The following is a 23198-nucleotide window of genomic DNA, read 5'->3' on the forward strand; positions in this document are numbered from 1 at the left end:
AATTGAAATACAATATCCAAATGCAAGTATACCCTTCATTCAACAAAATGGTAGATAGTACCCTCAGAATGGAAGATGTGCTTATAAAGAAAGGAGATATATCACTTTGGAAAGAAACACAAGGCTCTAGTTCCAAAGAAAAGAACAAATACTGGAAATACGGCAAAGATAACAACAAAAACGTTGTTAATGATGGAGTGGTGGACACTATTAAAACAAAATCAAAACCCACAATATTTAATCTAGCTAGCAACACACAAGCACTCAAAGCAGTTGAAACTGCGGCACAAAACCCTCTGAAGAAATGAAAAGAGTGGTTTAAAAAGAAACCTTGGCTTTCAAATCCTAAACGTGATTTCACTCCTTTGGAGGAATCATATGAATCAGCTCTTAAAACTTTTTTGGCAAATGATTTGATAACATTGCCAGACAACTCTAGACCATATGATTCAGAAGTTAAACCCAAATGGTGGAGGGAAAACGAGTACTGTGAATATCATCAAAACAAGGGTCATACAACAAACAAACTGCATGAAACTCAAACATGAGATTCAAGACCTCATCGATGCTCGCAAAATTGTTGTTGGAAATCACACGACTAATGCTGATCACAAAGCTTTTAAAGATCCCTTGCTTGCTTATGAACAAGGTGATTCCTCAAAATCCAAGGGAGGTGCCAAAGTCAATTACACCTACACTAACAATGACAATGTGATCAACATGATTGAAACTTTCCAATCTGAGTATTGCAACATGATCATAGTCAAAGATAAACAACATAAAACACAAACTGCAAATGATGTAACCCGTGCTCAAAAAAAGGTTACTCTCAAAGGAGCTAGTTCCTCAACACCTGATCAAACAACATCAAACCTACTGACTTCTTCAAACAAACAACCAGATATGATCACGGCTAAATCTAAGCAGTTGGCTTTATCATCCTCTCCTGGTTACAACATTGTCGAACAATTAAAACGAACCACCGCTCAAATCTCCATTTTTGAACTACTTAAGATCTCTTATGTTCATAGAGAGATCCTAGACAAAGCTTTTCTCACTACTAATGTCTCCAAAGATTTAGATGTAGATTGGTTTCAATCTATGGTGGGTCACCTGACTTCGCCTCATTAGCTCACCTTCTCTGAAGAAGATGACAATTCACTGAATCATCCGCATAACCAACCATATTACACATCGAAGCTATGATCCATAAACACTAAGTCAAACATGTTTTGATAGATGGAGGCACTGGGTTGAATATATGTACCTACAGTTTACTGACACAGTTGGGATTTTCTGAACATGACATTGATCTAACAAAGAAAATAACAATCAAAGCTTATGATGAAGAAGAAAGAACTTGTAAGGGTCTGGTACTATTACCGATCAAGGTAGCACTTGTGGAGAGAGATGTTATTTTCTAGGTGCTTGACCTTCCTCTTTCATACAACATCTTGTTGGGTAGGCCATGGATTCACGAAATGCAAGCAGTACCATCTACTTATCATCAGTGCTTGAAATTTCCTTATAATGGAGTGGAAGTTAGTATTCCTGCTGATACAAATTACACCTGTAGTGCATTAAAACAGTATACTGATACCTTTGTTCCTCATAACAGAGCGGCCTCTACAGCTGAAAGTTCAGAAACCTTGATGAAAGATTTAGAAAAGAAATTGAAAATCATAGATACCGGCATGGATGGATACAAGATAGAACCTTTACTTTCAATAATGTCTCTTCCTCTATCGCTAAGACAGTCTGGAAAACCATCAGAGGCTATGAAGCCACAAATTTCAACTCCAAATGTCATTTATGATGGTATTTTTATACAGTCCTCTACTTCCCTTGCAGATGAAACATAAGAGGAGGTTGTTCTCAAATGCCTTTTTAAAGAAGATAGTGAAAACAAAGAAGTGCAACAATATGATATTTCCCCTGAACAATATCGTCCAGGCCATAAGATGATTCAACGCATGGGATATTCAGGTACCGGTCCCTTGTGCAAGCGTCAAGAAGGTATTGTTGAACCTATTTAGCTACAAACTAAGTCTACAAATGATAAAGTTGGACTTGGATACAATCTAGGGGAGTCATCAAATCAAAAACATACTTCTCATCATCAGTCTAAGTGGAGGAAAAAGATGCTACCTTCAACATCACAAGAAGTAAATACTTAACAAACTCGGGAAGAGTATGAAAAAGAACAAGAAGAATTGGCAATCAAAAGAGAAGAAGCAACTTGTAATCAAGTTCCAACTATATCAGCAGTGACACTGCAAGGAGTAGAAATCCCAGAAGATATGAGAGAATAAATCGAAGGAATTAAAGAGTTGTTTGCACCACTGAACATTTCGGTCACATACACAGGTAGAATGCAAATAGATAATTCAAAAACTGCCTCGAATGAGTATGAATGGGGTCCATATCCTTTCTCAGATACATCTACTGAAGAAACTCTTGAAGAACCTAGTGATATCACAGTTGAAGCACAAGAGATAATACGCTTGAAGCTGCAAAAGGAAATAGAGGAAATCAAACTAAAAAGACAAGAAGACTATGAACAACAGCTAAAAGAAGAAAGAGCACAAGAAAAATTTTCACCTACTATATCTCCCTCTAATGAGATAGAGCAAATTAGGTATGGGACTACAAATGAAGAATTGGAGGCTACAGAAGTAGGGTCGGTCATTAGTCCAGAGGAAGGTGAATGGAAAAGATGACAGAGACTAACAAAGTCATTAAGGTTATGTCAACAGGTATGTCAAATACAAGTGATCATTGAACCAAATCACAAAGGAACTTGCAACATCAAAGATGCAGATATTGATACTATGCATGCTTTCACTAAGCCACTTAAAGAAGAGTCAGAGGCTTCATCTTCTGACTCTGACATAAGCTTTATTTATGACATTACCTATTTGACACCAAACTATGACTACTCTGTCATGAATGTCGAGACTCTGTCTATTGAACCTGTTACCGTTGAATCACGATATGTAGTCCAGCCTGAAGTAGAAGACGATGCTAGAGCTCGACTTGTCAGTCCGAGGTTGTGATGACAATACCGTGAATTCCCTTGAACCTGTTAAATCTTTATCCCTAGTACATCCTAAGCTAATTGACTGTACTCTTCAAGATCAACCTTTGAATATACCTACCTTTGCCAATGACTATACATTAGCATGTTATCTTAATGTAATTGAACAAATGGACTCTTCCACTAATGAACAAAGTGAGAACATGACAACAACAAATGTCAAGTATCTTAGTCGCAAAAAAGAAAAAAAGAAAAAAAAGAGTTTTGATGGCAAAAACCACACTATGGCGGTGTCTGAATCAAAAATAGTAAAAATAAAGGACGTACCTAACGGTGAAAACCTCTCTGAGGCGCTTAAAGGTGAGATACTTGACATTTTGCCTAATCACTTTCAAGAGCGATCACCACTGCTAATTGAACCTACACAGCCAGTAAACATTGGAACAGAAGAAGCTCAGCACATCATACATGTAGCTCAATCCTTGTTAGTCGAAGAACTAAGAATTTGTTGATTTCTTCACGGAAAAGAAGATCAATTTTGCATGGACATATGCTGATATGTCGGGTCTAGATCCTGACCTCATAATGCATCATCTTTCTATCACTCCTGGAGTTAAACCTGTTAAGCAAAAACTCCAAAAAATGCATCCTCATGTTGCATTACTTGTTAAGGCTGAGCTAGAAAAATTACTAAAAGCTAGATTCATCAAAACAATTGATTATGCCGAATGGATATCTAATATTGTACATGTTTCCAAACCTGACAAATCAATATGTGTTTGCACAGATTTCAAAGATTTAAACAAAGCTTGTCCAAAAGATGATTTTCCACTACCCAGCATAAACATGATCGTGGACATGACTGCTGGCTGTGAAATATACTCTTTGATGGATGGTTTTTCTGGATACAATCAAATCAAAATTGCACCTGAGGATCAAGAGAAAACAACATTTACCTGTGCATGGGAAACTTTCTACTGGAATGTGTAACAACAATTTTTCATGATATGATGCACAAAAACATTGAGGATTATGTTGATGATACTCTAGTTAAATCTATGAAAAGATCAACACATCTATCAAAACTAGGTCCAATATTAGACAGGTTGGAAAAATTCAAACTTAGATTAAATCCCAAGAAATGTGCATTTGGGGTTACATCTGGTAAGCTCCTAGGATATATTGTTTCAGCGAAAGGAATTGAAGTGGATCCAGAAAAAGTTAAGGCTATCATGGAAATGCCACCTCCAAAGAATGTCAGTCAAATGAGAAGTTTACAAGGGCGACTCCAATCAATAAGACGCTTTATTTCTCAGCTAGTAGATAAGGCTCAACCATTCACAAAGGCATTATGGAAAGGAGTTACATACAACTGGGATAAAGATTGTGAACAACATCTAAAGAAAATCAAGGAATATCTTTCTAATCCAGCTATATTGATGCCACCAATTCAAGGCAAGCCATTGATTCTCTACATATCAGCTACTGATACATCACTGGGGGCACTTTTGGCACAACAGGATGAGAATAAAAAGGAAAGAGCTATATATTATATTAGCAGGACCTTGGTGTCCTATGAGATGAACTATACTATCATAGAGAAAGCTTGTTTGGCATTAGTCTTTGCATCACAGAAATTAAGACACTACATGTTGTTGGCATATGATGAACCGGCATGTTTATATGATGATAATGTATGTTGTCATTGATGTCAATAAGTGCAAGTGAACCGGTATGAAGAGATGCAGTGAACCGGTGTCGGGGTTTCATTGAGTGTGACTACCAGTTGGTAGTCTCAGCCCTAGGGTTTCCGGTTTGGCAATCTCGCTTGTGCGATGCAAACGATGACATTCTGTGATGAGTTAGCTAAGAGATGAAGATGAGATCGAGATGCCATGTCAGCTTTGTGCACGTGAAGGATATTCTTGAGGATCTTGCATGTGAAGATTGATTGCATCAAATGTCTACCTCGGGAATGATCATTCTTCTTAGCGGTATGAGAAGAAAGCGTGATGGGTTACTGATTCCCATGAGCGATGAATAATGGACGATGCAGATTGTCTTGTGATTTGTTTGAAATTGTATTTCTCTATGCAAAGTGTTTGGACGGTCAGGATTGGACCGACTGTAATAGTAAACCTAAAAGCTTAGGGTTTAGGGTTTATGCTACCGACCTAATTGTTGTCTATAAGGTCGATGATGTTTGTTATTGTAAGTTGTTGGAAAAAATTGTGTGTGTATCTAAGTGATGAGATCCTTGCCAGACCAGTGAGAGAAAATTGCAGGGTGTGATTGCATAGTAGAGGAACTGAAAAGGATTTGCCTTAGCATATAGTGTTGTTATCAGATCAAAGTTTTACCTGTTGTCTTCTAACCATTTCAACAGAAGGAAAATCCCTTTGCCGGGTATCTTTAACAAGCTTACTGTAAATCCTCTAACCAGGTGACTCAAGTTCATTGAGTTCTTTAAATCCTCTAGCAAGGTAACCTTTAACAGAGTTTCAACCTTTAACAGGGTATATAGCCATCCCTTAACCGGGTGATCTTTAATAGGATCGATTCCTAGCAGAACCTTATTGTAAAGTCTTTAACCGGACTAAGCTCCTAATAGAGCAAGCTTCAAAAGAGTTCAAAACAAGCTTGTGGGTATTCATCCCCACCGTGGTTTTTCCCATTTGGGTCCACGTGAAAAATCTGTGTCATGAGTTGTGCATTTTTCATGTGATGTTTAAGTATTCTTTGTTTAAGTGATTATGCATGCAAAGCTAATGGTTATGGTATTGTTGATACACCACATGCATATGTTTATGGGTGAAGTAGTTATCAAGTATTGAATGTATCTGAAGGGTTCAATTTTACCAGTTTATGTTGTCTGAAGTCTTACTGTGTTTAATCGGTATTGTCATGGTTAAGTTCAGTAATGAAGACAACCGGTTACCATTGTTTTAGCTTGATAAGTTGTGGAGAAGTTTTTGTATGTACTCATTCAGCATGAGAAATTGATGCCCTATAAAAGAATGGTTGATGACCTCAAGAAATACTTTACCTTTGTATCATTTCGGCAGATTCCTAGATCAACAAACAGAGCAACAGATGTTATGGCTACCTTGGCATCTATACCACAACTACAAGAATTTGAGTTCCGCTATGAATTCTTGGTGGAATATTTACATTATCCTGCTTATGATTCCCCTGAGTCCCAAATGGTTTATTCTATCATTGGACATGATTCATCTCATTATAGCCACATTTACTCTTATTTGCATGACCAAATTATTCCTGCTAATCTTACTCGTAATGAGAAAAGGAACCTAATCCGAAACGCTTCACAGTATGTCATCATCGCTAACGATCTACATAGGCGAGGTTTGGATAGTACTTTGCTTAGGTGTCTAGAAACTAAAGAATCTCAACGTGCATTATCTAAAGTGCATGAAGGTATTTGTGGATCTCATTCAAATGGTCTAACTTTAGCTTGAAAACTGCTAAGGGCTGGCTACTACTGGCCAGATATAGAAAAAGATGCTATGAAATTTGTTAAACCTTGTGAGAAGTGTCAGCTACGTGGAAATCTCATACATGCTCCAACAAAGGATCTAATACCTTTTATCACACATTGGCCTTTTCAACAATGGGTGTTTGACCTCATTGGCCAAATCTATCCTGCATCATCTAATGGACACAAGTTTATCATAACTGCCACTGAGTACTTCACTAAGTGGGTTGAAGCGGTTCCGCTAATCAAAGCAATCGATAAACAAGTAGCTCTGTTCATCCTTAACTATATCATCTGCGGGTATGTAATACCTTCTTCAATTGTGACTAACAATGGAGGGCAATTAAAAACCAAAGATCTAGATGAGCTTTGTGAAAAGTTCAAAATCAAGCGGCACTAGTCATCCATATACTACCCTCAAGGTAATGGACGAGCTAAAGCATCTAACAAAAATCTGCTGACTATCTTACACAGAATAGTAAATAAATCTCGAAAGGATTGGCATCTGCAGCTCAATCTTGCACTATGGGCTTATAGAACAAGTATCAGAACACCTACTGGAGCTACACCTTTTTCTTTGGTGTATGGATCCGAAGTAGTCTTGCCTGTTGAGGTGGAAATACCTTCTTTGAGAGTTTCTTTGCATGACCTTGTTACTGATGAAGACTACAAAATATCTAGATTACAAGAACTCGAGTTGCTGGATGAATGTTGGCAAATGGCGTTTGATCATTTGAGAGTGTACCAAAAGAGAATGTTTAGAGGTTATAACAAGAAAGATCGACAAAGAGAATTTCAGATTAGTGACCTTGTTTTGAGAGAATATCCTAAAAATCATTAGTTTTGAGACAACAAAGGGAAGTTTGAACCCAACTAGTTGGGTCCCTATATTGTTATTGCAGTCTTTGGCTCTACTGCCTATCAACTCTCAACATCGAAAGGAGAACAGCTGATGAAATGACTATTATTGCTGAGATGACAAGCATGATGCTCGATTTCAGAAATCGACTAGATGAGATCAAGGAGGAGTTGCCCTCCCAGGCTCAACTTCAACAACAAAAGTAGATGGCCTATCAAGCTCAACAACAACAACAACAAGAGTTGGAGGCCCCAAGATAGTAGGAGTGGGATTTGCAGCAAGGAGATTGTCAAGCTTATCTTCAGGATCAACAGTGTGAAATGCAAAAGAGACAGTTTGAGGAGAGTCTTGAACAACATATCGTTGCAAAAGAGTTTGAAATGAAGTTGTCACTTGCAAGGCAAGAGAGCCCCAAATTCAAAATTCCTAGTTTTAGACAAGGTGGGTCTCGTGCATTTCTCAGGTCTAAAATTCCAAGTTTTAGGAGTCCTCCCTCATTTCAAGAGCATGTTCTTGAGCAAGTACATCCTTATGAGGAGCCCATTCAAGAAGCCCAACCAACTCCTTATATTCTAGATGAGCCTATAAAGGAGGAAGTTCACCAATATGCCTTCCCAAGTTTTAAAATATACCTACCTTTGCATGATTATCAAACTGTACAAAATCAGGCCCAATTTCAACAACAGGAGTTTGAGGCCCAAAGACAACAACATGAAAACTTCCTTGCAAAGCAGCTTGCTTCTGCTAGGAAGGAACAAATCAAGTAGTTGGTGGCTCTGGAGATGCAGATCAATGCAAAAGAGGTTGAGATGAAGTTGTCGCTTGCAAGGCAAGAGAGCCCCAAATTCAAAATCCCAAGTTTCAGGGGAGCTCCAACTGTTGATATGCAAGAACCTACTATTCAGGCTCTCAGTGCCCTTTGCTTGCTAGTAAAGACAACATGGAGGAATCAAAGATGCTACAAGAAGATATTGAGGATGATCAGTTGCAGAAGGCACATATTGAGGAGGCCGCGGGGGGTGATGTTTTTGTAGCAAATAGCATGGCGGATGGGTCATGCCATGAACCTGAGGTTGTTGTAGTTAGTTGCCAAGAAGAAGAGAAAAAAACAGAGAGACAACCTGAAGATTTTGTATCTTCTTGTGAGGTGTCTCATAAACCTGAATGTTGTGTTGATGAGTTGGTTGTCAGCACATGTGATTTTGATTTGCCTGAGGAGACCTCTTATGCAGATCAAGAAGGTATGGCGTGCTTGCCATCCTCATGTGAATTTGAGACCTTTTCCTTTGGTTTCAATTCATACTAAGAGCAAGACGATCGTGATAGCAGTGACTGCCTTGTGTGAAGAAGTCTCTTTCTCTTTTGTAAGGGTTAAATTTGATACTGACCTACCACTGGTGTATCTTCCCTTTGCTGTTGAATGTGCTTTTTTTGCACCTCCATGTGTTTCAGTAGGCTTATTTTATATGGATTCCTTGCAGTAGCAAAGTGAATGGTGAAGTGTTCTTGCACCACATGAGCAACATGTATGACTTGATGCATGCATACAAGAGACTTCAGTTGTTGCAGCTAGGTGGTGACCGCAACCATGGTATGAGGGAGATCAGCTCCTTCATAAAGTTTATCTTTGACAGAGGCAAATGCATCAATTGCCTCTTATTGGTGTTACTAGTTACTATGACTTTTTGACTAGGAATAATGTGGTTGAATTTATTTGACTATAAGACAAGCTATAGTCATAAAACATACCTAATAGCCCCCCTCAAGCTAACCAGATATGACTTCTTCCATTTCGCCAGGCTAACTCAACTGGCTTAACAAAATTCATATCTAAGATCTCAATCTTAAGTCAATTAGTGTGTAGTCCTAGAGCCCCAAATTTGAATCATCTTTGGATCTCTACCTAGAATTGCAGCTTACAGTAGCATGATAACAAAAGCTTGTGTGGTTTATGGATTCCACGAAAAGATTTCACGCATACACAGAGAAACAAACATGTTTTGGTATGTCAAGTGAATTAATCTATGAAAGTGTGCTTGAATGCAATGAAGTGTAAAAAAGTGTGATACATATCAAACCATTGTAAAGCTTCATCCATTACAGTTTCTCTAAATGTCTCAATAAGGAACATATCATGCATAGACTAACAATAGAAATGAATTGACATGTAAAGATGTATCTCTATTACCATCAAGCCATAAAGACTTGGGTCTAAACTAATAGTAGCCATCGTATGAGCCAATTCATCATGGAAGAATGAATCATAAACCACTTATAGAAAAGAGAACAAGGGACCATTGAAGCAAGCAAATGTCACCAAGCTTCTCACAAGGCAAATCATCAATACACCAAAAGCCAATGAATAGATAGGAAGAACTATTATGAACCATGAGTGATATCATAATCAATCAATAAAGTAACAGGATGCATAGTCAAACAAGGTAGAGCATCACAATCATAGATTCAAGCAATATGATCATTATGAATCTTATAAACAAATAAAATAGTTTTCCATCATAGGAGAGATGTGAATACATTCTAGAAAAGATGAGAAGTCAGCAACATATTGAACCAATGTATTCCTAGAATATGGAGAATCCTCCTTTTGATAAAGGTATATGATGTCTTAAAAGGGCAAAGAGTCTTGTGCAACAACACGTGAAAAATGTCTTTAATCCTTGAGATATGTAGGAATTGAAGCCAAGGACAAGTGCTGATTGCAATCCATGATCAAAGATTTCACAATGAAGCACAATGGGGAATTAACAATATGACAATCAACTAAGAGTAAACAATAAGAAAAGTGCAATGAGCAGTATAACTGAATAAAATCAATAAAAAATTAAAGCACATAGAATCAAAACTCAAAAATTAAAATAAGTAAAAACCTAACAGATAAGCATGTAAATTATAGGTTCACCAAAATGAAGGTAAATATAACAACCCTTTAAAAAGTATCTAAGGTAGATATATAAACTTTGAATAAGCCCGCACAGGTAGTGGAGATGGCTTGGGCCATCGGTTTGCTTCCCATTAGGTCCGGGTTCGACTCCGAGGCCCGGGCTTACCTGATGCAAGTGGTTTTCAAGTGATTGGGTGCATCCCTGGGGAATTAGTGTCACCTTGGCTCGCCCCTTTCCCAGCCCCAACTTGGCAGTAAAGTAAGACCAAGGTATGACAGGTTGGGCATTGGGCTGGGTCATGGGGATACCCCGCAACAAAAAAATTATAATAAACTTTGAATAAAATCTAGAATAATAGAGTTATGTGATTGAAATAAGCCAAGACTACAAGTCTAAACATGTGCTAAAATAGAAATGAGATGGATAGAGTTGTTTATCTTAAAATCAATAGAAAGTGAACATCAACTAATATGGTGTTGTGACAAAAGAACCACATATAGAGAACTAAGACAAGAAATTAGATCAAAGAGTAAATAATACTGATATCTGAGAAATCGAGAAGCTAGGATAGGATTGCATCCATGGGGGCATGTTCTTGTCCCAATTTCTGCAATTTTGTCCTAAGCTAAGTTTGGTCTTTGTTACCTGCAACACATGTTTGCCTAATAATACTTGCAATAAGGAAAATAGTGGTGGCCCTAAGGAACACTATGTAGCTTGCTAAGAAAGGTTGAAGTTTAAGACTTCCTTGCACCTGAGTCAAGCCCCAGACTAATACAACAGTAAAAGTGAAGGCAATTGTAGAGTTGGATGATAAATGTGGACAAAGAAATTGTTACGCTAGACCTGCAAAATGTTTAGAGACAAATGTGTGATGTGTTATTGTACTTTTGATTGATTTAATGATTGCACAATTAATCCATGTGTTCAATGACCTGGGGATAGTTACTTTCAATACATGCTCTAAACACCAAATTCAAACTTTTTGACATGCACGCTAATAGATAAGAAGCACGTCTAGGATTGTTAGCTGTGAAATGTGGATAATTTGAAATTTGAAAAAGTGGAATGAAAATTGCAGTCACAATTCTGTCTAGGGGATGAAATCATAGCTGTGAACCTATCTAGGACACAGAAAGTTTGGAAAAGTGTTTCAAGGATATTTTGAGTGAAGTACTGAGGTATAACCAGAAGTGTCGGGATGGGTCAGGCATTAGTGAGTGCATTAAAGGAGCCCAAAATAGTGCTAGAGACATGCTAAAGTCATCAACACAAAGTGATGTAAAACAAAAAGGGAAAAGCATAACTGTATGAATATTTCTCCTCCACACATATCAACATCACTAGATTATCCTAGATGTCGTATAATAAGACCTCAAATATCATCAATTTCCAGTACAATGCAGTGCCGTTTCTTACAATGGGCATTATGAAACTTGATACCATATTACTGCTCATAAAAGGTTCAGCAAACATCCTATGGCTTTGAAAATAACAGTGTTTAACATGTACAGATAAAACTGATCGTGAAAAATCCATGACCATTCTAAATATCAAAAATTTGTTTTCATGCACCTCCCGATCCTACTTTGGGTCCCAAGAAGCACCAAACATGGATAATCCTCTAAACAACCTAGATTGCTAAACGAACACCTTGTGCAGAATAAAAATCTAATTTTGATAACTTAGCTAAAGTTCACATTGAATTAAATACATTAATCTTGACCCAAACAAATCACTTGCAGAAAATGAAAATTAGTATGATTATGGATCTACTATGTAAGATCATAAATCCTATTGGAAATTTGATGCATTAAGCATCACCCAAAGACATAATCTCGAGAACAGAATGAAATTAGTATGATTGTATATCTAATAAAAATGCCACAAATCTTATTGTATCAAGCCAAACCAGAAATTACAAGTAGATTTTCATCTAAGGAATGTCAAACATTTAAGATCTGACAGATTTATCCATTTACACATTTATAAATCATATAAAATAAGAAAGAATAATCACATAAACGTGGAGAAAACATTTGAAAACCTCGAGTTGGTAGGTATTCTTGTTGCACCAGTCATTATAAATCTGTGCTTTTTTCTATATTACATATTGAAAAATAAGAAAGATTGATCACATCAACATAGAGAAAAATATTTCAAAACCTTGAGTTGGTAGGTATTCTTGTTGCACCAGCGATCACAACACTCTGCTTTTTTCTAAAGTACATAATTGGAGAACATATTAGCAGCAAGCATAAAATGATACCCTGTCAAAATGCAAAATGTTAGAAGTGATTCTGGCATTGATTTGAGAAATGTGCATCAACTCAGTTCTTTGCAAGAGGACATAAGCAGCACAAAAAACTACACAGAAAAATTCAGCCTTCATTTGATTCAATTAGTAGTGAATGCTTACCTGTCATTCAAAGAAAACATATTCCAATGCATGCACGTATATACTATTTTTATTCAAACATATAATAAGCAATTAGTTATCTAATATGATAAGTGTGCATATTTGATGCCTCGTAATGAATATACAGAAAACAATTATGTCTATAAACTATATTTTCTTTAAAAGGCCCATGACCTTCAAGAGAACTACCATGGAAATAAATTACAAACAAGCAATTTGAAATCAATACTGTGCAGTACTCTCACATTTATAGGCTCAAAAATATACCAAAAGAATTCAAACTTTGTGAAACAGGGAACTTCAAAACAATAAGCACTCCTAAAAATAAATTATGTAGTCCAGCCACATTAATAGATTAATCATTAAACCACGGTTCATGGGCATTGTTGGCCCCTCCTCCATCAGTCCAAAATTTTCTTAAGTTTGGGGACCCTCTAGTGCTTTGGCCTAGCTTTTCTCACTATTGATAACCAATCATACATTTCTTTCAATGGGTCCCCTTCATCAAATTCCATTTATGCGATGCACTTTGCACTCCCTTATATTTTGATCATGTGCCCAAAGTTGCAAACATTCAAAAAAATCAAGGGGTTGTCTGGGTCAATTGCTGCCGCTAGACAAGATTTTGAGACGTTCCATACCATGATAACTTTTCCTTATGTTTCCCAATTCCCCAACCCCACTTTGAGTTTCTTCTGGTGGTTTTCTCTTCATCATTTCCCTACACATCCATTTTCCCTACTTCTCACTGCCTTTCTTCCCTTTTCAAGCCCAAAACCCAAACCCCAACGTCCTTATCTTTACACAAGCCTCTAAACTTTTCCTTGTCCCAATCCTTGAGTCTCTGACATCCCTAATATCTGCCCTTCGTTGGGCTTGTGAACTTGTCTACCACTTTGGATGCAACGCCATGCAACTTCGAACCCTGACAGGCTCCTTATTCCTTTTGTCTCCTATACATTGGGTATGCAACTTTCCCAATCCCCACCATTTCATTCATGCATTCTACATCTACTTTGGGATTTCCCATCCCCTTTCACATGTCTTCCCACAATATTTAGCATCCATTTTTCCCAACTCTGACTCTCTCTCAAGCTTCCTCCTTGTGAGACTCAAAACAGTTTTATGCCAAAATGCTAATGAAATTCATTTAAATGGAACTCGAATTCCCAATTCTATAAATCAGATTCACCTACTCTCCAACAAGTCTTCCTTTCAATTTTCTAGGGATTTCCTTACTAGCATCCATTTCCTCAATTTCCCATGTTCCCATTTTCCTCCCGCTTGCTTCCTTCACTTTTGAGCCCAAGCATTTAAGATTTCTCCTACCATCATGCTTGAAGACCTCATCATCATGCATCCCCATTCACCAATAACTTCCTCGTTCCTCCTCACCTTCCCTTTAAGTCTATGGTATTGGACTTCTACAAGTCCTGATCTCGCTTCCTCTTCCTTTAACATTGGATATTTCTTTTTCCTAATCCCTGACCACTTTAACTTATGTGTGGGTTTTCAAGCCTTTTCTTCCCCTATTCCTTAAAGTGCACCAAGTACTTGGTTGTCCCACAATCCAACCCCCACCACTGCATTCCTACATCTTCTCAACCTTTCTGATCTCGTTTCTCTTCGTGAATTTCTTTCTATGGTATCAAATATGCGAAGTCCCTGATCCCTATTCCTTCCTCTTTCACACCGCCAAGATTCTTAATGTCTTCATACCTAAGGCTAACATAATGCTACCTTTGGCATTAAATTTTTCAGACCCCCATCATTCAAGTTAGAAACCTTATGTACCTCCTCGCACGATCCAAAAAACCATTAAAGGCATCACATGAAAGCGTGACGTAAAAAAATGGCTCTCCAACACCTCTATGTACTTGTGCGCCCTTCAAAGACATGGTTCTCATACAAATGGACATGGCTGCTAATGCAAAGGTATGGTTTCATGGATAAGGCATCACATAAAACTGACAAAAGTAGATATGGGTGACATGAACACCAACAATGAATAGGGTTCTTCCCCCAAGACGATTTGATGATGATTGAAAGACATGTAAATTTTCAATGGCATAAAGAACAATAGAAAAAGATGCAAGCAGAAACAAAAGGAGAAAAGAGTTGTAAATCATTGTTGTGCTTTCCTATGACTAGCTAAGGGCATTTCAACAGCAATTTTTTTAGGTTTTCTCCCATATGATGTAATATGACATTGTAATCCTTAAGGAATGATTTAATGTGCAGATTTGGCATCTTTTCCAACATCTCCATGAACATTGTATGGACTTTTAACGGTCTTTTCTATCCTCCTAATCACATTTGTTTAGTGTTATCTTTGACTACTTTGTCAACTAGAAGGTAGTAAAATTCCTTGCAACACTTTTGTAAGGCATCTTATCAAAGTAATACAAGTTTGTAGGTTCGTTCATGGATAACTAAGTTGTGTTCAATCAATTGTGTTGTTATTTCATATGCTTGTCAGTTTGCATGCATGAGCTTAGCTTATGTACAAGATTTAAAGGTATAGTTCTTAGTGTTTGCTTCAATAAAGTAGCTTATATTGGGTTGTATTCATAATATCCTCTAATCTTGAAAGTGAAGACTTTGTTGCCTTCACTAGATATAGGCACCCTATTTGCTATATGGTCAACCACCAAAATCACCATCACACTTGAAAATAACAAAAATAAATTATCAAATATAGCATTAACTATAGACACTGAAAATTGCCCAACGCCTACTAGCAACATTTTCATTAATTATTCCTTTAAATTTATTAAATAATTTTATTATTTAATAAGCTAACATTATTCTTCTAATTCAAATTTCCCTCTATCTCATTTATAATTAAACAATGTCTAATTATTTAATTATCCTAATTTCTTCTAAAATTAATTAAATGGTTTTTATTATATAATTAATTTATTCTTGCACAATAATTAAATATTTTATATTATTTTATTATTTTTCCTCTCTCCTCATTAATTAAATAATTTTAATTATTTAATTAATTATTTTCTTCTAGTATTCTATAATTGAATAAATTATTTTAATTTATTTAATTATTAATTTCCTTAATATATTTCTTCTAATAATAAATAATATAAATTTATTCTCCACATGCACATGAATTAAATAATTTATTTATGTAATCCTTTTTCTAATTCTTTTCTCATGCACATGAAATAAATAATTAATTAATTTAATTATTTTTCTAGTTATTTCCATTATGTACATTAATTAAATAATTATTTATTATTTAATTTATTTTCTTCTAGTCTTCTATAATTAAATGAATTTTTTAATTTATTTAAAGATTCATTCTTAAAAACATACCTCCTCTAAAAATAAATAAAATCTATATTTTATTTATTTATTTCTCTCATGCACACAATTAAATATTTTTTTATTATTTAATGCTAATTAAGTCTTCACTTCCACTTCTCAAATACCACACTCTGACTTTAATTGAACAATCAATTTTGTCTGTATCTCCATCATGCAATCAATTAACTTCATAATTATCTCAATCAATTCTTCTCATCAAATCTCATCCATTGATCTTCAATCTTTATCATCAGATCACCACCGCTGATCAATATCAAAAAATCTATAAAAGCAATCTTCAATCATCAACCATTCACAACCACAGTCTTCAAGCTTTCGTGCAATCATGTTGCTAAAATAGTGCTAATATACAATTCTGAAAGCAAAACTACCATACATCACAAAGGTCAAGAAGAGCAATGGAGGTAACATTGGTGCTTTCTTGAAAGGTATAATTGCTTATTTTCATTTGATTTCATTGCATTGCATTTACATATTCCTCTAATTGTTTTGAGATTGAGATAAATAGTGTGTTGCCTTGGGTTTGTGGTTTCTCGTTGATGTTCACACTGAATTCCAATTTCTGATCTCATATATGAACATCTTAACAGCCCCACCAGCATTGTTTAACCTCATCAAATTTTGCAAGCTTTATCTTAAGAGAGGTGTACTTGCTAATATCTTTGGATCAATGTATGATTTTGTATTTAAAGGTGAACATTATTACAAGTTACTAAGAAAACATCTTTAGGGGCCTTACATGGTTGCGTATCTACTTAATAAAGGTGTAAGTCCTTGTGTCAGCAAACCAGCATCGAGGTGTGTGGTGATAGTCAATTTGAAGTTTCCTATAAGTATGATTTGTTTCAGGGTCTATTTTCATGTCATGCTTCTTATATTATCTACAAGAGAGCGACTCAGGGAATAGCCCCTTGGCCTAGCAGAGCCTGAAGCAAAAGAATGAATAACCACCCTTGTCAATTGGTCATTTGTTGTCGCTGCCTAATCATGAGTTGTAAGCTACTTGTTATAAGTTTGACAGCCCTAGTAATCAGGAATAGCCTCAACTTTAGGAATTTGGGAGCCTACAACTTTGAGCACCAACATAATGGCATCGTTGCCAAGAAAACATTGAAAATTTCAACGTTATATTAAATTGTTATGCTCATCATATCAGCACTTGGATGTTTTGGTGCTAATTACAAAGATAATTATCTTCCCAAGTGAAGAGTGGTGACTACACTGGACTAAACCGATCCAAGAATCATAGTGAAGAATTGTAGAAGGAAAGCATTCCAGAGATCCTCAAGAACCTAGAATATGTTAGCACAGGGAGAGAGGCAGTGTACTGCATAGAAAGCTAAAAATGCAGGTATGCCTACCAAACTTTCTTCTTACTTAATTGATGTTGGTCCTAGTAGAGATAACATGTTTTCTGACTTAAAGGGTCAATATCAATATACTTCAAATGAATCAGGTGACAATACAATTAAATCTAATAGGAAAACTCATAGACATGATTATGGCATGTAGAGAATAAAATGAATGTAAGGGGAAGAAATAAAAATAGATCTCATGAATTTGAATTTTGAACTTACCCAATCCTCCATGATAAGCACAATTTTTTACTTATTAAAAATTAACAACCAAGAACCACAATAAAGAAATCACATAAGATCTAGCAATTAAGAAACACAAGATTTACGTTGAAACCCTTTCGGGAGAAAACCACAGAGGACTGGTTGGATCTACTATCCAAATCCAGCCACAAAATAAAATTTTCTCACAAATCTTTGTAGGAAGCAACTCACTCAAGACACCAATCCCCATCACTAGGCACCAACTTAGCAAGAGACACCAATTTCTTCCATTGGGAGGCACCAACCTCCAAATGAACGAATTTTTTGCCTTCTTGAATATTGCTTCTTCAATGGATGATGATCATTTAAATATCTTTCATAAAATCTGCTTGTAAATAATGCAACGATTTTCACACATACACTCTTCTTCACAAATCTGCTTGTATTAGAATGATATCACATTTTTTACTTACCTTCCTTACCCCCATCTCATCTTATTTTTATACCACATCATTCCTCTTCATGAAGAGGGGCAATCTATCCAAGAGAGGTGACTTCTCATGGGAGCTTGGCCTTTATTTAAAAAATCACAATAAATATTTGAATGAGACGTCCCAAGACATGGGCACCAACAATTTTGGGTACCAAACACTTGGGTCGACCAATATAAATTAAATAATAATAATTGCATCAAATCAAAATATTATTTCATCAGGCAATAATGACGATCCCAAATCTGTGCAACCAATGCTCTACTAAGGTTTCCATGCCCAAATCTTCTTCTCTGGTTAGCAGCTCCTCCTACTGTCACACTCATCTTTACTATAGCAGACTCAACCTTCTAAAATCTCCTGCATTTGGTGATAGCTTCAAGGGCAACGAAACGGTAATACATAGTGCCTCTAAGGGATGCGCTATCTGTGATGCTCTCATTTCGAGGGTGAATCCTTCTCCTTGTGTGCCACCTCCTTCCCTAGACCTAGGGCTGTTGGAAGCTAGGGTTGTTGATGCAAAGGCTCGGGCTCCCTCCTTTGTTGCTCAACAAAATAATGTAATTTTTCATGAGCAAAGCAAGGTTGTGTCTTAAGAGTTGGCGCCCACAGTTTCACAAAAAGGCCTTCAACACAATATGTTATGGAAGCAAGCTCCAAACTTGTCTTAGGAAGGAATAAATTGTTCTGGTGGGGGGGTTGTGTTAGTGTAGGTATTTATTTTCCTTATGTTGGGGAATATTTATTTTTCCTGCATATATTATTAAGCTTGCTTAGGTTATATTAAAATGGTTAGGATAAGGACATGTGGCATTATCCTTCAATCGCATGTGTCACTCACACCCACATTTGGGTAGTTAAATGTCACACCCTCTTTTGGATTTATTTGCCACCTCCCATAACCATATGTTTGTCCTTACCTGAGATTGCATAACCATGTATTGGCATAACCATGTATCTGGCATTTACCAAGTAGGTAAAACTCCCTCCTATTTTGGGCTATTGGGAGTTATTATTCTTCTTGAAATTATATGCCCATATTTTGTTATATAAACAACTCTCACCTCACACTATGCTAAATTCACTAACTCATGTAATGTCCCCTACCTGACTAACATAATTAATCTATTTCAATATACTAAAATTGATTGGGAGACTAATCATAAAGCCAATCATTGATATTCTTCAACTTATTAGTTATTAACTAGTGCTTATTTATTTTCCTCATTAGATGATTAATTTCATTATTCATAGTTCTTACTATAGATATCAGACCCCACTACTACTTCATTTTTTAGGGAGAAGGGTCTATGTATGTTACCAAAGCACTTACAGACCAAATACAATAGGTTCCCTCAAAGTTTACAGATCCAAGCCCTAACCTATCTTGGGTCTATACCCTCAAGGCTTATGGGTCGCTGATCCCCACCATCTTAGGACTTAACCTATTGTTTGGATTTAGACTGCCCCTCTTTGGAACATCTCATCCCCATCTTCTTAAATACTGATAATACTAGCAAGAATGAATAGTATGTACATTTTCTCTTTATTGTTTATTTAAGAGTTCTTTCTGATTTTTCAATCTAATATTGTTATTGGCCTAATCAAACATTATATCTATATAAATGAATCAAATTATATTACCTATTATATAAATTATTAACAGTACAATTGCCTGAAACACTAATTATTACTATTAGTCTATCTAGTGGCTGTAAAGGCCGACAGATTTGACAGCATGTCAGATCTGGTCTGCCAGTGTATATGAGATTAAGTATGACTGTCTTACGTATTATGGTCTTATTAATATTACTACTAAATCCTGCATAAGAATTTTATCGGGTTGCATATATTAAGCACATCCCCGTACATACTGCCAAGTACCAAGATGTTACTGCCTGTAACATAATAACAGTTCTGATCTGATTTGAACGATCTTGCAAACTATTAATATCTCCTATATTATCAGTCTTAATCCCTTCCATTCGATTATCTTCTCTTATAATTAATTCTATGTATATATATACTTACTAGTTCCAGGCTGTTAGTCATAAATCAGAATTCTATTTTATATATAATTTATTTCCAGATTCCAATTCAAACACTTACTTTATTCATAGTTAGATTATTTCTTCCCTAATCTCCTTCGATTCAGACTCAAGCCTGATTCTCAGTCAATATCTTCTTGTTCTGACCCCCCCCCCCGCTACCATGCAGGGAAAAACATCCATATATATACTTGCGTTTCTGACTGAAGAGGCACATAAGACATGTCCCATCCCTTGTGGCAGTCACCACTCTTCATAATGATTTCTAATCACATCGGTTTCTAATATAATTCTAATGCACCTCCTGATTACTAATCGTGACATGTCCTTGTCTCGATTCATATTCTAATTACTATCTTTTCTTAACTAAGGGTTGGGTTCCATATCGCACCCTTTCTCTTATAGTTAGTGTGACTACTAATTAATCTTTGCAAACGGTTTACTATTAATTATTGTCTAGTCTCTGCAGATTGTTTAATTTAATAAATGAACAATTAAATAGTAAGAATAATAAAATACACTTATTATATATTTCATATTAATTTACTGTGCGTCCATGGCCAGTGTAATTCAATGAACCTCTAATGATATACATATGGGGTTATGACAACTCGATATTGAGTGTTAGTTCAGTGCTAACAGAGTGTTGAGTTTTGTTCATCTTTGCATTCAGTCTTGCTTTCCTTCAGTCATTTTGATCTTGGGTGGCTTCACAGCTAAATCCAATATGGTATCAAAGCTAGTTGTGAGTTATGGGTTAGCAGTATTTTAGGAATCTAGAGTGATTTTGATCTTGAAAGCAAAGTATGCTCTTCTCTTGCATCCAATGATGACGTTGAGAATAAAAAACGCTTGATAGAAATTGTAGTTTCTGGGGGGGTTCCTATCTCTTGCTTTTCAATGTGGGGATTTTGGGAGCTTCTTGTAGGAAATTTGACCTCACCATTGAGTTCAAAGTAGCTGAGAAAGTCAGAATCACCTTTTGTTTCATCCAAAATGGACACCAAATGTGAATTTGGTGAAGGTTTGGAGCAAAGCTTTCATCACTAGACTCAGTGGGTAGTTGATCTCTTGGAGCATTTTGAGGTCAAATGGATTGTGACATTGCATCCAGAAGGCCCAGAACATTTAAATTGATTATCAATTTGTTGTTTTTTGAGAAAGTCAAATTTGAGGCAAAAAAAATTTGCAAGCAAGCCTATGGCCCACCTGCCCAAAATTTTATGAATTTTTTAATATATATATATTCCCTACATTGAAAAATAATTATAATTATTCAAAAAAGAATCATAGGTTTTTTATTGTAAAAGCTTTTATTATTATTAATGTTTTTATTGAAAAATTAGAAAATAAATAATTTTAAAAAAAAATCAATACCAAATGGTACCTACGTAGCCTACACAGGCCCCCCTATAGCAAGTACTGCAGCCCTGTACATGCGCGGTACATAGTACCTATGCGGCACAAACTTTATTAACCCTATGCACACTAAGCATTTGAAGATTACTGTGCACTAAAACCTGCATGTTTGGCCTTGTTGTGGCCCGCAACCTATACATAAAGTCCATGCCTTGTTTTGAAGCCTGTGTGGCTATTTTCAAAACCTTTTTTATTGTTAAAAATTTCAAAACTTAAAATGCGCCTCATTGTGCATTTGACCCCTTTATTGGGGCAAGGCTTCGGCCCTTGCACCCAACTTTAGACTTGCGCCTTTGCATTTGTGTGTACCCTTATATGACTGGCTTGGTGTGTGGCATTCGGCCCCTCGAGAATTTCAAGTTCAAAATTTTTAAATAGAATTTCAAAATGCAGTTGTGCAATTTGCCCTTTCTCAATACTTGCTACAGTTTGCCTTGGCCTTCATTTCAATGATTTGGAAATCTTGTGCCATATTTGGCATTTTTTCTAAATTTGCCGTTCTAAATAAATTGGCAGTTTGCTAAATTTGAAATTTCTAAGTTGCCAATTTGGGTTCAAGAACTCGGTTCGCTAGTTTGGCAAAATTTTGAAATGGGTTTTGGGTTTGTTTGTTTTCACTAGTACAAAAACAATGTAATATATATATATAGCCTAGAAGCATGAATTAAGATTAGATTGTCATATAGCATCATATTCATATAAACAACAAAACCACCTTAAACTTGTAATCATGGCATCATATACTTCTTCATAGCAGTAATAAATTTTAAGTCATAGCATCATATAGGAGAGTTGCATATAGGAGAGTTCAACAATTGGAACTTCTCATATAGGAGAGAAGTATATGAATTATAGAATTATAGGAGAGAAGTATATAAGTGTATGAATTAGAGAAGTATATGAATTACAGCATCTTATAAGAGTGTGAAGTTCATATACTTCTATACTTGTCTCCTATCCACACTTGAACTCTCCTATTATTAAATCATAGCATCAAATACAAGCAAAACATTTATGCAGCTCTCTATGGAATGAAATTGTTGTTTGCAAAAGAAATGACTCAAATGAGCAAAACTGATGTTGTTTTGGTGTCTTAAGTGTTCTGGAGGCACTTTTTAGGGTTTAGGTCAATCAAAAAGGCAAACTGGACAAAAAAAAATTAAAAAATGCAATTTTTTTTACTTTTTGTTAGGTTGGGCGTTCGGGTTCACCCTAGGTACACCCAGGACGAACCAGTGCCCATTTTGGCACACTCGCAGGCGAACTGGACCAAGACCAAAACAGGGTTCAAACCAGACTAGCACCTAGCCTACCAAGGGGCGAACCCTACAACATAGCCAAATTTTTTTGGAGATTCAACAAACTTGGCAGAGGTCTATCTATAGTTTGTCGAGTTTCTAAAATTGGTGAACTTCTTCAAACAAATTAGCATTCAAACAACTCTAGATTTAGCAACAGTTTTGACCAAATTTGGCAGAAGATGACTTTTGCAAACCATTGACCTCTCATGGTTGCAGCTTTCAATTTTGCACCTTGTTGTGACCTTTTCACACATCGCCCCATTGCAAACGAGGACCCCCTCTTTCTTGATTTCCGATTTTTGTTAGTTTACGGTTTTGGCA

The sequence above is a fragment of the Cryptomeria japonica genome, unplaced genomic scaffold (assembly GCF_030272615.1).
Source record: "Cryptomeria japonica unplaced genomic scaffold, Sugi_1.0 HiC_scaffold_86, whole genome shotgun sequence".
NCBI classification, from domain to species: Eukaryota; Viridiplantae; Streptophyta; class Pinopsida; order Cupressales; family Cupressaceae; genus Cryptomeria; species Cryptomeria japonica.